This window comes from Oncorhynchus tshawytscha, linkage group LG12 (genome assembly GCF_018296145.1).
Source record: "Oncorhynchus tshawytscha isolate Ot180627B linkage group LG12, Otsh_v2.0, whole genome shotgun sequence".
NCBI lineage: Eukaryota > Metazoa > Chordata > Actinopteri > Salmoniformes > Salmonidae > Oncorhynchus > Oncorhynchus tshawytscha.
Window position 1 is genome coordinate 21,096,473 of NC_056440.1, and position 10,837 is coordinate 21,107,309.

The 10,837-nt window shown below is 46.2% G+C and overlaps 1 protein-coding gene across 2 annotated transcripts in view; it reads right to left on the reverse strand.

Annotated features, from left to right (window-relative positions):
• Positions 1 to 10,463, reverse strand: part of LOC112262693 (methylcytosine dioxygenase TET3-like) — a 61,938-nt gene extending 51,475 nt beyond the window's left edge. Inside the window, exons 1-2 of one of the 2 annotated variants that reach the window (XM_042331436.1) lie at positions 10,134 to 10,463; positions 8,975 to 9,034 (exon numbers count right to left, since the gene is read on the reverse strand). The gene's annotated coding sequence lies outside the window, so the exon portion shown is untranslated. The remainder of the gene's footprint in view (positions 1 to 8,974; positions 9,035 to 10,133) is intronic. The other variant, XM_042331437.1, reaches the window with a different exon arrangement.
• Positions 10,464 to 10,837: the final 374 nt, after the last annotated feature.

The following is a 10,837-nucleotide window of genomic DNA, read 5'->3' on the forward strand; positions in this document are numbered from 1 at the left end:
CTGTATATAAGATGGAAGGGAGTTCCATTCACTCATGGCTCTGTATAATACTGTATATAAGATGGAAGGGAGTTCCATTCACTCATGGCTCTGTATAATACTGTATATAAGATGGAAGGGAGTTCCATTCACTCATCGCTCTGTATAATACTGTATATAAGATGGAAGGGAGTTCCATTCACTCATCACTCTGTATAATACTGTATATAAGATGGAAGGGAGTTCCATTCACTCATCGCTCTGTATAATACTGTATATAAGATGGAAGGGAGTTCCATTCACTCATCGCTCTGTATAATACTGTATATAAGATGGAAGGGAGTTCCATTCACTCATCACTCTGTATAATACTGTATATAAGATGGAAGGGAGTTCCATTCACTCATCACTCTGTATAATACTGTATATAAGATGGAAGGGAGTTCCATTCACTCATCACTCTGTATAATACTGTATATAAGATGGAAGGGAGTTCCATTCACTCATCACTCTGTATAATACTGTATATAAGATGGAAGGGAGTTCCATTCACTCATGGCTCTGTATAATACTGTATATAAGATGGAAGGGAGTTCCATTCACTCATCACTCTGTATAATACTGTATATAAGATGGAAGGGAGTTCCATTCACTCATGGCTCTGTATAATACTGTATATAAGATGGAAGGGAGTTCCATTCACTCATCACTCTGTATAATACTGTATATAAGATGGAAGGGAGTTCCATTCACTCATCGCTCTGTATAATACTGTATATAAGATGGAAGGGAGTTCCATTCACTCATCACTCTGTATAATACTGTATATAAGATGGAAGGGAGTTCCATTCACTCATGGCTCTGTATAATACTGTATATAAGATGGAAGGGAGTTCCATTCACTCATGGCTCTGTATAATACTGTATATAAGATGGAAGGGAGTTCCATTACTGTATATAAGATGGAAGGGATCATTCACTCTCTGTATAATACTGTATATAAGATGGAAGGGAGTTCCATTCACTCATCACTCTGTATAATACTGTATATAAGATGGAAGGGAGTTCCATTCACTCATCACTCTGTATAATACTGTATATAAGATGGAAGGGAGTTCCATTCACTCATCACTCTGTATAATACTGTATATAAGATGGAAGGGAGTTCCATTCACTCATGGCTCTGTATAATACTGTACGTTTCCTTGAATATGTTCTGGACCTGGGGACTGTGAAAAGATCCCTGGTGGCATGTCTGGTGGGGTAAGTGTGTGTCAGTGCTGTGTGTAAGTTGACTATGCAAACAATTTGTAGTTTCTTAGCAAAACAAGAAGTGACGCAGTCAGTCTTTCCTTAACTCTTCAACAAGATAGACTGGCATGCAGAGTATTAGATGAGTGAGAAAAAAATATCAATATAATCCATTTTGATTTCAGGCTGTAACACAACATAATGTGGAATAAGTCAAGGGGTATGAATACTTTCTGAAGTCCCTCTGTGTTCTCCTAAAGCCCTAACAGACATAACAACCTGGTTTACTCTCTAACCACAAAGCACACAACTAGCACAGACGACTTCATAGAAAAGTGAGTGCTCTGCTCTCAGAACAATACAGGGTCGTTCCATAGCAACCAATGATAAACTGACGTAGTGAATAATAACAACAACACAGGTGCTGTTTGATGAGGGACACCTAAAGAAGGAGAATGTGATGATTCCATAAACAGACGGACAATTCAACACGTACAGTAGGAGTACTCTATTTGAACATGAGGTGCGTGGTATGTGGTATCTCAGAAATGAAATTAACTTAAGACAATCATCAGGAGGTGTGATTCAACATCTCAACTCCTCCATCTCCGTCTCTCACTCTTCCACACACACATGCACAAAGCAGAGTATTGGCCTTGTAGGAGTGCTGACAGTATAGAAGTGCAGCTGTGTTCACATTTTTACCATGACTACTAGTCTGACTCATCTTCTCATCCAACCATTCACCCACACTGACAAGAAAACAACACACACACACACAAACGTATGTACCTACTTTACCAAGACCAGTGGAGGCTGGTGGGAGGAGCTGTAGGAGGATGGGCTCATTGAACTGGCCGGAATGGAATAATCGGAACGGAGTCAGATGTGGTTTCCATATGCTTGATGTGTTTGATACCGTTCCATTTCAGCCATTAGAATGAGCCCATCCTCCTACAGCTCCTCCCACCAGCCTCCACTGATCAAGACAGGTGGGGTGAATCTCAATGATGTAAATGACAAAACATAACAAACAGAGCATATGATTTATTTCTACAGGGTACAGAGGAGCCCAGCTCTCAGTGTAGAAGATGGCAGGTGTAAGACATCAGGTAGTCCTAGCGGATGATGCAACCCTCTCCCCTCATGTGTAGGGAGGCTTGTGTCAGAACAACCACCGTGTCTTCCATTCAGGTCCCATCTTCTCTAACAGCAGAGGACTATGCAGTATACAGTGCATATCTTCTTATGGAGGAACACAGCCTAGGTCATCAATAGATGACAGAGTCCAGACACCCAAATCAGATCATTGCTCTGTGTTCCTGACAGAGCAGGGTCCAACCCCCACTCTAATGTCTTCCCGTCAGTCCCTGACCCACATTACACACCCTCCTCCCCTCCAGGTCATCTGTTCTGACACACATTACACACCCTCCTCCCCTCCAGGTCATCTGTTCTGACCCACATTACCACATTACACACCCTCCTCCCCTCCAGGTCATCTGTTCTGACCCACATTACCACATTACACACCCTCCTCCCCTCCAGCCTCATACCATCAAGGTCATCTGTTCTGACACACATTACACACCCTCCTCCCCTCCAGGTCATCTGTTCTGACACACATTACACACCCTCCTCCCCTCCAGGTCATCTGTTCTGACCCACATTACCACATTACACACCCTCCTCCCCTCCAGGTCATCTGTTCTGACCCACATTACCACATTACACACCCTCCTCCCCTCCAGCCTCATACCATCAAGGTCATCTGTTCTGACACACATGCTCCATGTGACACACACACACACACACACACACACACGCATAAGCACACAGGCAGAGAAACACACACAGGCAAACACACTAAGGGTCACATAAACAGGGGAACACACGCAAATTAACATTTAGAGGATTGTTCCTCTATCTGTACACAGAAGAGTGAATACTGCAGAGTACAGGCTGGCTGGCTTGTCTAACACATTGGATTGTGCTCTCACGCATACATACACAATGACAGAGGGTCAGTGGATGCATTGGTGAGGATGAATGCTGAGTGGGACTGAAAGTGTAGCATAGAAAACAGGAATAACAAAAATATCTGAGAATCTATCCTCATCCATCTTTCTGCTCACTAATTCTGTTTTTCCCCTACTCTGTGTTGTCCCTGACCTGTGGGCTCCTACTCTGCTCTGGGCAGGAACAGAATTGGGCAGAGAGAAACACATAGAGGGACAGAGAGAGGGACACAGAGAGACGTAGGGTGGCGGTGTAGGTTATCCACCTGACTCTGCCCTCCTCCCTGACACGAGGCATGTGCAAGTCAGCACGCGCACACACAGCCCACCTGGGGGTGTGAGGTCTGCCTGCCTGCCCCACTCCACCACTCATCAGAAAGGGAGAGAGGAGGAGAGGAGGCATGAGGAAGGAGAGGGGAGGGAGAGGCCAGGGTGGAGTCACCAAAAACACTCCAGCACCAAGAGAGGGGGAGGAAAATGAAGAAGGAATAGTGTTTTTAAAAGAGTGGTCTTTGTGGGAAAGACTTGGGACTGAATGGAAAATAGAGGGAAATATGAGGAGGCAAGGAGTGGGTGGAGAGATGGGGGGAAGAGGGTAGAGAGATGGGGGAAGAGGGTAGAGAGATGGGGGAAGAGGGTAGAGAGATGGGGGAAGAGGGTAGAGAGATGGGGGAAGAGGGTAGAGAGATGGGGGAAGAGGGTAGAGAGATGGGGGAAGAAAGGGTGAAAGGGTTTAATGTAGTGAACAAAAGGAGGAAATAATACCCTCGCAAATGGTTGAAATACTGTATTTGACAAACAGTGGAATGGATAGCAGATGATGTCACTGTAGTTAGATGAAGTCATACTGTTTAAATCCCACAATAGCACCTTCTTTCAGTTGGATTCCTTTGGGTAGGAATCTGACCAAGACCCATGCATCAAAGACAGACATACAACAAACAGTAGGCTACAGCAGTACAGTGAAGGAAAATATTAGAAAATAATACAACTATGGTGCAACAACCTAACACCAATGAGACAGAGAGAGAGAGAGAGAGAACTAGAGAGAGAGAGGTGGGTGAGAGAACTAGAGAGAGAGAGGTGGGTGGGAGAGAGCTAGAGAGAGAAGGGAGAGAGAGAGCTAGAGAGAGGAGATAAATATAAATATATAGAGGGAGTTAAAGTGAAAAAATAGAGAGAACCTTCCCCTGCACAGTGGCATTTTGCCAGCCTTGTCTCTCCCAGGAGTCAGGCTAAGATTAGCTCCCCATATGTTCAAGTCAGGCGTAGCCCGTTATAAAGGGCCAACGCTCGCTTTGCCTGTAGCACTGCAGAGAACACACCATCAATCCCTGTGCTCTGTCATGCTTTACATCAACCACTACATACCATACATATCCAATAACCATGACGTCTGTTGTAAAATATCTAACGTTTTCAAGCCATATTGTATCGTCTATATACCAAGCTTGTAGCCTAGCAGATTGTATCCATGTGTTTAAATAGTTTCCAGACATCACACCAAGCAACACACCAGACATGTCCCCAAGCAACACACCAGACATGCCTCCAAGCAACACACCAGACATGCCTCCAAGCAACACACCAGACATGTCACCAAGCAACACACCAGACATGTTCCCAAGCAACACATCAGACATGTACCCAAGCAACACACCAGACATGGCTCCAAGCAACACACCAGACATGGTTCCAAGCAACACACCAGACATGGTTCCAAGCAACACACCAGACATGGTCCCAAGCAACACACCAGACATGGCTCCAAGCAACACACCAGACATGACTCCAAGCAACACACCAGACATGACTCCAAGCAACACACCTGACATGACTCCAAGCAACACACCTGACATGACTCCAAGCAACACACCAGACATGGTTCCAAGCAACACACCTGACATGACTCCAAGCAACACACCAGACATGGTTCCAAGCAACACACCTGACATGACTCCAAGCAACACACCAGACATGGTTCCAAGCAACACACCTGACATGACTCCAAGCAACACACCTGACATGACTCCAAGCAACACACCTGACATGACTCCAATATCATGAAAACTCAAAACAAAGCTACATGGATACGTTCTAAATTGTGACATGTGTAATCATGGTTTGGCAGGATTCATGACAGTACTGTACACACAGTTCCCAGTCTGAGAGGGAGAGTAGCCAGCAGAGGGGTGCGAGTTAAACACATGCCACTACAGCCTCTTCCTCCTCCCCCATTCATTTTTCGTTAACTGCCTCAGCCATTCTGTACTCCAGGAGAAACCAGACGCCAGCCGGCACGGGCGAGAGCCACAACACTACAACCATGCTACACCATATACAGGGCACCGTAAACTTAGGCCAAGCCATGGGTCCTCAGTCAGCCCCACAGACAGGTCCGATGAGGGGGAAGAGACACCACTTAGGCCAATCCATGGGTCCTCAGTCAGCCCCACAGACAGGTCCGATGAGGGGAAGAGACACCACTTAGGCCAAGCCATGGGTCCTCAGTCAGCCCCACAGACAGGTCCGATGAGGGGGAAGAGACACCACTTAGGCCAATCCATGGGTCCTCAGTCAGCCCCACAGACAGGTCCGATGAGGGGGAAGAGACACCACTTAGGCCAAGCCATGGGTCCTCAGTCAGCCCCACAGACAGGTCCGATGAGGGGGAAGAGACACCACTTAGGCCAAGCCATGGGTCCTCAGTCAGCCCCACAGACAGGTCCGATGAGGGGAAGAGACACCACTTAGGCCAAGCCATGGGTCCTCAGTCAGCCCCACAGACAGGTCCGATGAGGGGGAAGAGACACCACTTGCAGGAGAGTCCATTATAGAGCGTTCATTAGAGCAGAAACATGCAACAGGGATGCTGATGATACTCAACCCCTTCTTGACATTTGAGTGGTCCCTGTAGACTGCATCAGGGGAGGAGAATGAGTTGGTGAATACAGAACATGAATCCAAATGTCATTTAGGTTCCCACTGAGGCTCAATATGTTTTATGCACATCTTGTCTGAGGAGTATTATGGGGTGACAGACACTTGATTTCAAGTGGTATTCATACAGGTTTTTATTGATAATTAAAGAATATCTGACGTAACCAATGGAAAGACAACCAAAAGGAATAATCGTTCTTCGTGCTCTACAGATACATTCCTAAGAACTGTTTTCTACAGAACACAGGTGCATCGTGATTCTTCATTGAAAGCTCTGACATTTGTTCTCTACATGTGGGCAGTCTTTTCAAAACTCCACCTTCTCAATCCAACAAACAGTCCATGGCCTATTGCCAACAAGCTGAATGGAATAGCTATCCTGAAACACCACACGCTTCCTGTAAATACTACATACACATCGCTCCCACACACATACGCAACCCATCTCAACACATGACCATCCTAGAGGGAGGTCATGCCATGATGTCATCTGCCACTCACTGTTGCCACAGAAACGAGGTCACGGCTAACCCTTTCTAAGTCAAGGGAGGGGATTCCGCAACATGGCACCATATTCCATTTATAGTGCACTACTTTTGACCATGGCCCATAGGGTGCCATTTGGAACACACCCTGGTTAAACCAAACCTGCTAGCACTGTACTTTCCATCTGTAGTCAGAAACACAATGACTCAGCGTCTTTGTTCCATCCACCTTTCCGGTTTACAGTCTACGTGTATTTGCGCATGGTGCAGGTGCACATTTGATGAATGAAAAAGAAACACTTGATTTGAAGAGAAGAGAAATCACACCAGCGCAGTCTGTGGTAACTAACATTGCTCTAGCATTTCCTGAAAAGCTACTACAAAGTGTTAGAACCCTACTACAAAGCCCAGTGTAACCCTTCTAGAACTGAAAATGTATACATTGAATGTGTATATTTATTTGTATATCGTATTTATATACAATGTAGAATTAAAGAGTGAAAACTAGATTTTTATAGAGTATGCTGAAGTGATTCTTCAACGGGGGGGGGATGTTTGTATGGATGGGGTGAGCCGGCCTTGACTATTTTCCAGAATGACGTTTTAGCATTTGTGGGAAAAACCCATTCAAGTCATGGGACCGATATTAGCATTTTTCGCGCATCATGTCCACATCATCCAAAAATTGATTGCGAAGCTCACCAAAGTCACGTATAGATGATCTGAACATGCGAACAATGCTAATAACAGCCCCATGACTTGAATGGGAATTGTGTCACAAATGCTAAAATGTTAGCATTTGGAAACACTGCCAGACACTGACAAATAAACTAAACCAAAGCATGGATTGCTGTCATACCTTGTACATAGACTGCTTACAGGGTAAGGAAACAAATGGTTCATTTTGTAATTTGGGTGAACTCTCTCTTTAATCATGACAACAGATGGTGGCCAAGAGCCTTAGCTGATAAGAATGTAGCCTATCAGCAAACCTGCGGAAGTTCACCGAGGTCAAAACTAACATGACAACCATTTCTCTGACTGTCTGAACATGTCTAACTGAAACTGTGAAAACAGTCAGTTCAACAAGAAAAGCCTACAACTAAATTCTGCCCCAAATAAAGTGACTATACAGAGTATACAGAGGTACACATGTCAAAACTCAACATTGACAACCAGTCTAACAATGACAGAATGCTCCAAAAACAGACACGTGTCAGAATATTGGACATTGATCAGCTTTGCCAGTCTCCTGCTATAAACAGACTGCCAGTTCAGCAACAGCACGGACAGAATCTTCTGTCTGAAACCGTATCAGATTCACTCCGTATATAAACACACAAGCGTGCCACGACTTGGTAGACCAGGGAACAACAGCCCGCCAGCGCTTAGAGGCCACGTGCTACAGGTTACCACACACACACACACACGCGCATGCGTGTCTGTGTGACCCACTAACTTTTAGCTCAGCTGACTTCAGAACTCTGAGAGGAGGGCCTGCCCCCTGTCTCCTGAGCCTGAGTGTACGGTTCCTCCTCCTTTCCTCCTCCTCCTCCTCTCGCTGGCCGCCTTTCTCAGCACATGCCTGACTATGCCGCCAATCGCCACCCAGCCCGGGACGCTTTAAAATCCGACCCAGCCTTGCCGCCAGCCACTTAATCACAACAACCTAGTGCAAGACGCAGCCGCCAGAAAGCCTGAGCGCTGAACTAGCAGCCATGCAGCGAGCTAGAGGGGGAAGAGAACTAACTACACACTGCACTACAGTATGTGTTGGTTTACACACCTGACTTTAAACACCTCTCCTCTATGACACAGAGCTCAGACAACTCTGAACACAAACCAAACATGGTCACTGGCGTGAGCGCCAACAGACAGATGCCATGGGCACGACAGTGACGACAGTGGATGTCTATTTACAGTATGTCTGTTTGTAGATCAGGGGCAAGTGTGAAGCTCACTAATATGATGCATAAACATGAACATGTGCTTTCACACACACACACACACACACACACACACACACACACACACACACACACACTAAAAAAGCTGCAGCAGTATATAGCCTACCTCTCTTCCCAATGTATGGAAACCTACTACTCTAAACCTACTAAACTCTTCTTTATTTTAAACCAACAACACCAAGACAACAAAACAAGACAAGGGACATCACAGACAGATGAGAGACCAGCAGGAACACAAGGACTGAAGCTCTCCAATCACACTAATAACAAAGAAATAGACCAGATATTACAACCACCAGCTCTGTCTATCTGCCCCAGGTCGAGTCTCTCTTACCTCTGTCCCCAGATTGGCCTTTACAAACCAGGCTTTACTGTTGTCCTCAAAATGTTCCACCTTTCCAGCCATTCAAAACAGGTAGAAAGAGAGAGAGGACGGAGGGAGGGAGGGAGAGAGAGAGGACGGAGGGAGGGAGGGAGAGAGGACGGAGGGAGAGAGGATGGAAGGACGGAGGGAGAGAGGATGGAGGGAGGGAGGGAGAGAGGACGGAGGGAGGGAGGGAGAGAGGGGGAGAGAGGACGGAGGGAGGGAGGGAGGGGAGGGAGAGAGGACGGAGGGAGGGAGGGAGGGAGGGAGAGAGGACGGAGGGAGGGAGGGAGAGAGGACGGAGGGAGAGAGGATGGAGGGAGGGAGGGAGAGAGGACGGAGGGAGGGAGGGGAGAGAGGGGGAGAGAGGACGGAGGGAGGGAGGGAGGGAGAGAGGACGGAGGGAGGGAGGGAGGGAGGGAGAGAGGACGGAGGGAGGGGGGAGAACAACAATCAAAAGAATAATATAATGAGCCTTTTTAAAGAGGTGTCACTCCACACATGACTGCCTAAAGAATATTTATATTCATTCATTTTTACCGATATAATCCCATTCTCATATTCTCCCCTGACAGAAAACAACCCTAACACATATCACTTCCATGAGTCTTCAAATGCCAAGCTGGTGCTACTGCTATGAGCAAGAGTGAGAGAGTGAGAGAGTGAGAGAGTGAGAGAGCAAGGATTCTGTTTTAATGATCAAATTATGTAATGCATCATGAAAGAGGATAGCCTCTATTCACGATTGTAGCTACTGTATTTGCCTTTAAATATCACCATGACCTCATATCAACTTAATATTTCAGGTAAATGGTCATGAATTATTACATGTTCATAATTCATATACAGTTTATATTCATGTATAGATTAGTGTCAATAAGAGAATAAAAGCAACGTTCAGACACTGCAATGGGGTTGTTACATTTACAGTAACAGCAGTAATCATTTAAGTAATGAAACAATAGCAGCAGTTTACATTTGTCCCCCTAACCCTACCCCCATCTAGCTGTTTAGAATGCCGGCAGTGTTTTGTCTCCAGCTAACCCTCCTGGTCTCTCCGCCCCCCTCTACTCTATCTCAAATATACCCCCCTTCAGGGCCGGCATTCTGCCTGGTAATTAATATTTACCCAGTGAGCCAATCTGCCTTGGTGTGCTTCTCTCTCTCTCCGTCGGCTGGCCGTATCCCCATCAGAAGACTCAAGCTTCCTCTCGTCTAACCCCTACTATCACTCTATCTCTCGTCTTTGCTCCAATCCATTCAGGAAGCCATCTTGTGTTTTAAATCCTGTTTTACTTCAGCCCAAGTACAAACACACATTCTCTCTGTCCCTCCCTCTCTCTCTCTCGCTTGTTCCCCTACACCAATAGGTCTACCACGCACACACACGGGAGAGTTTTTTTTTAAGCCAGCCTCTGATCGCTTTCACTGCTGCACTACACACTACCTCCTCCCACTCCCTCTTTAATCTTTTAACCCCCCTCCTCCCTCTCTGTCTTTCCAGCGAGTAAAGCTAACTGCATTCGTGTTGTGAAAACTCCCCCCTACCCCTTCAACCATACACTCGCATGAAAACACACACAGCGAGACGTCACGCTACACATAGCACACAAAGAGAGTCAAGCAACCAATCAGCAGCCATCCTGAGCTCTGCTGCTAGGGTGAAAGAGAGAGAGAGAGAGAAAGAGAGAGAGAGAGAGAGAGAGAGAGAGAGAGAGGTGGACTGGGGGATGGGACCGCTCTATGGCTGTCAATTATCTCCTGGAGCTCGGCTTTCCTAAACAATGACTCTGGTATGTGGTATCACTGAGGACCATCTGTGTCAGGGCTGAA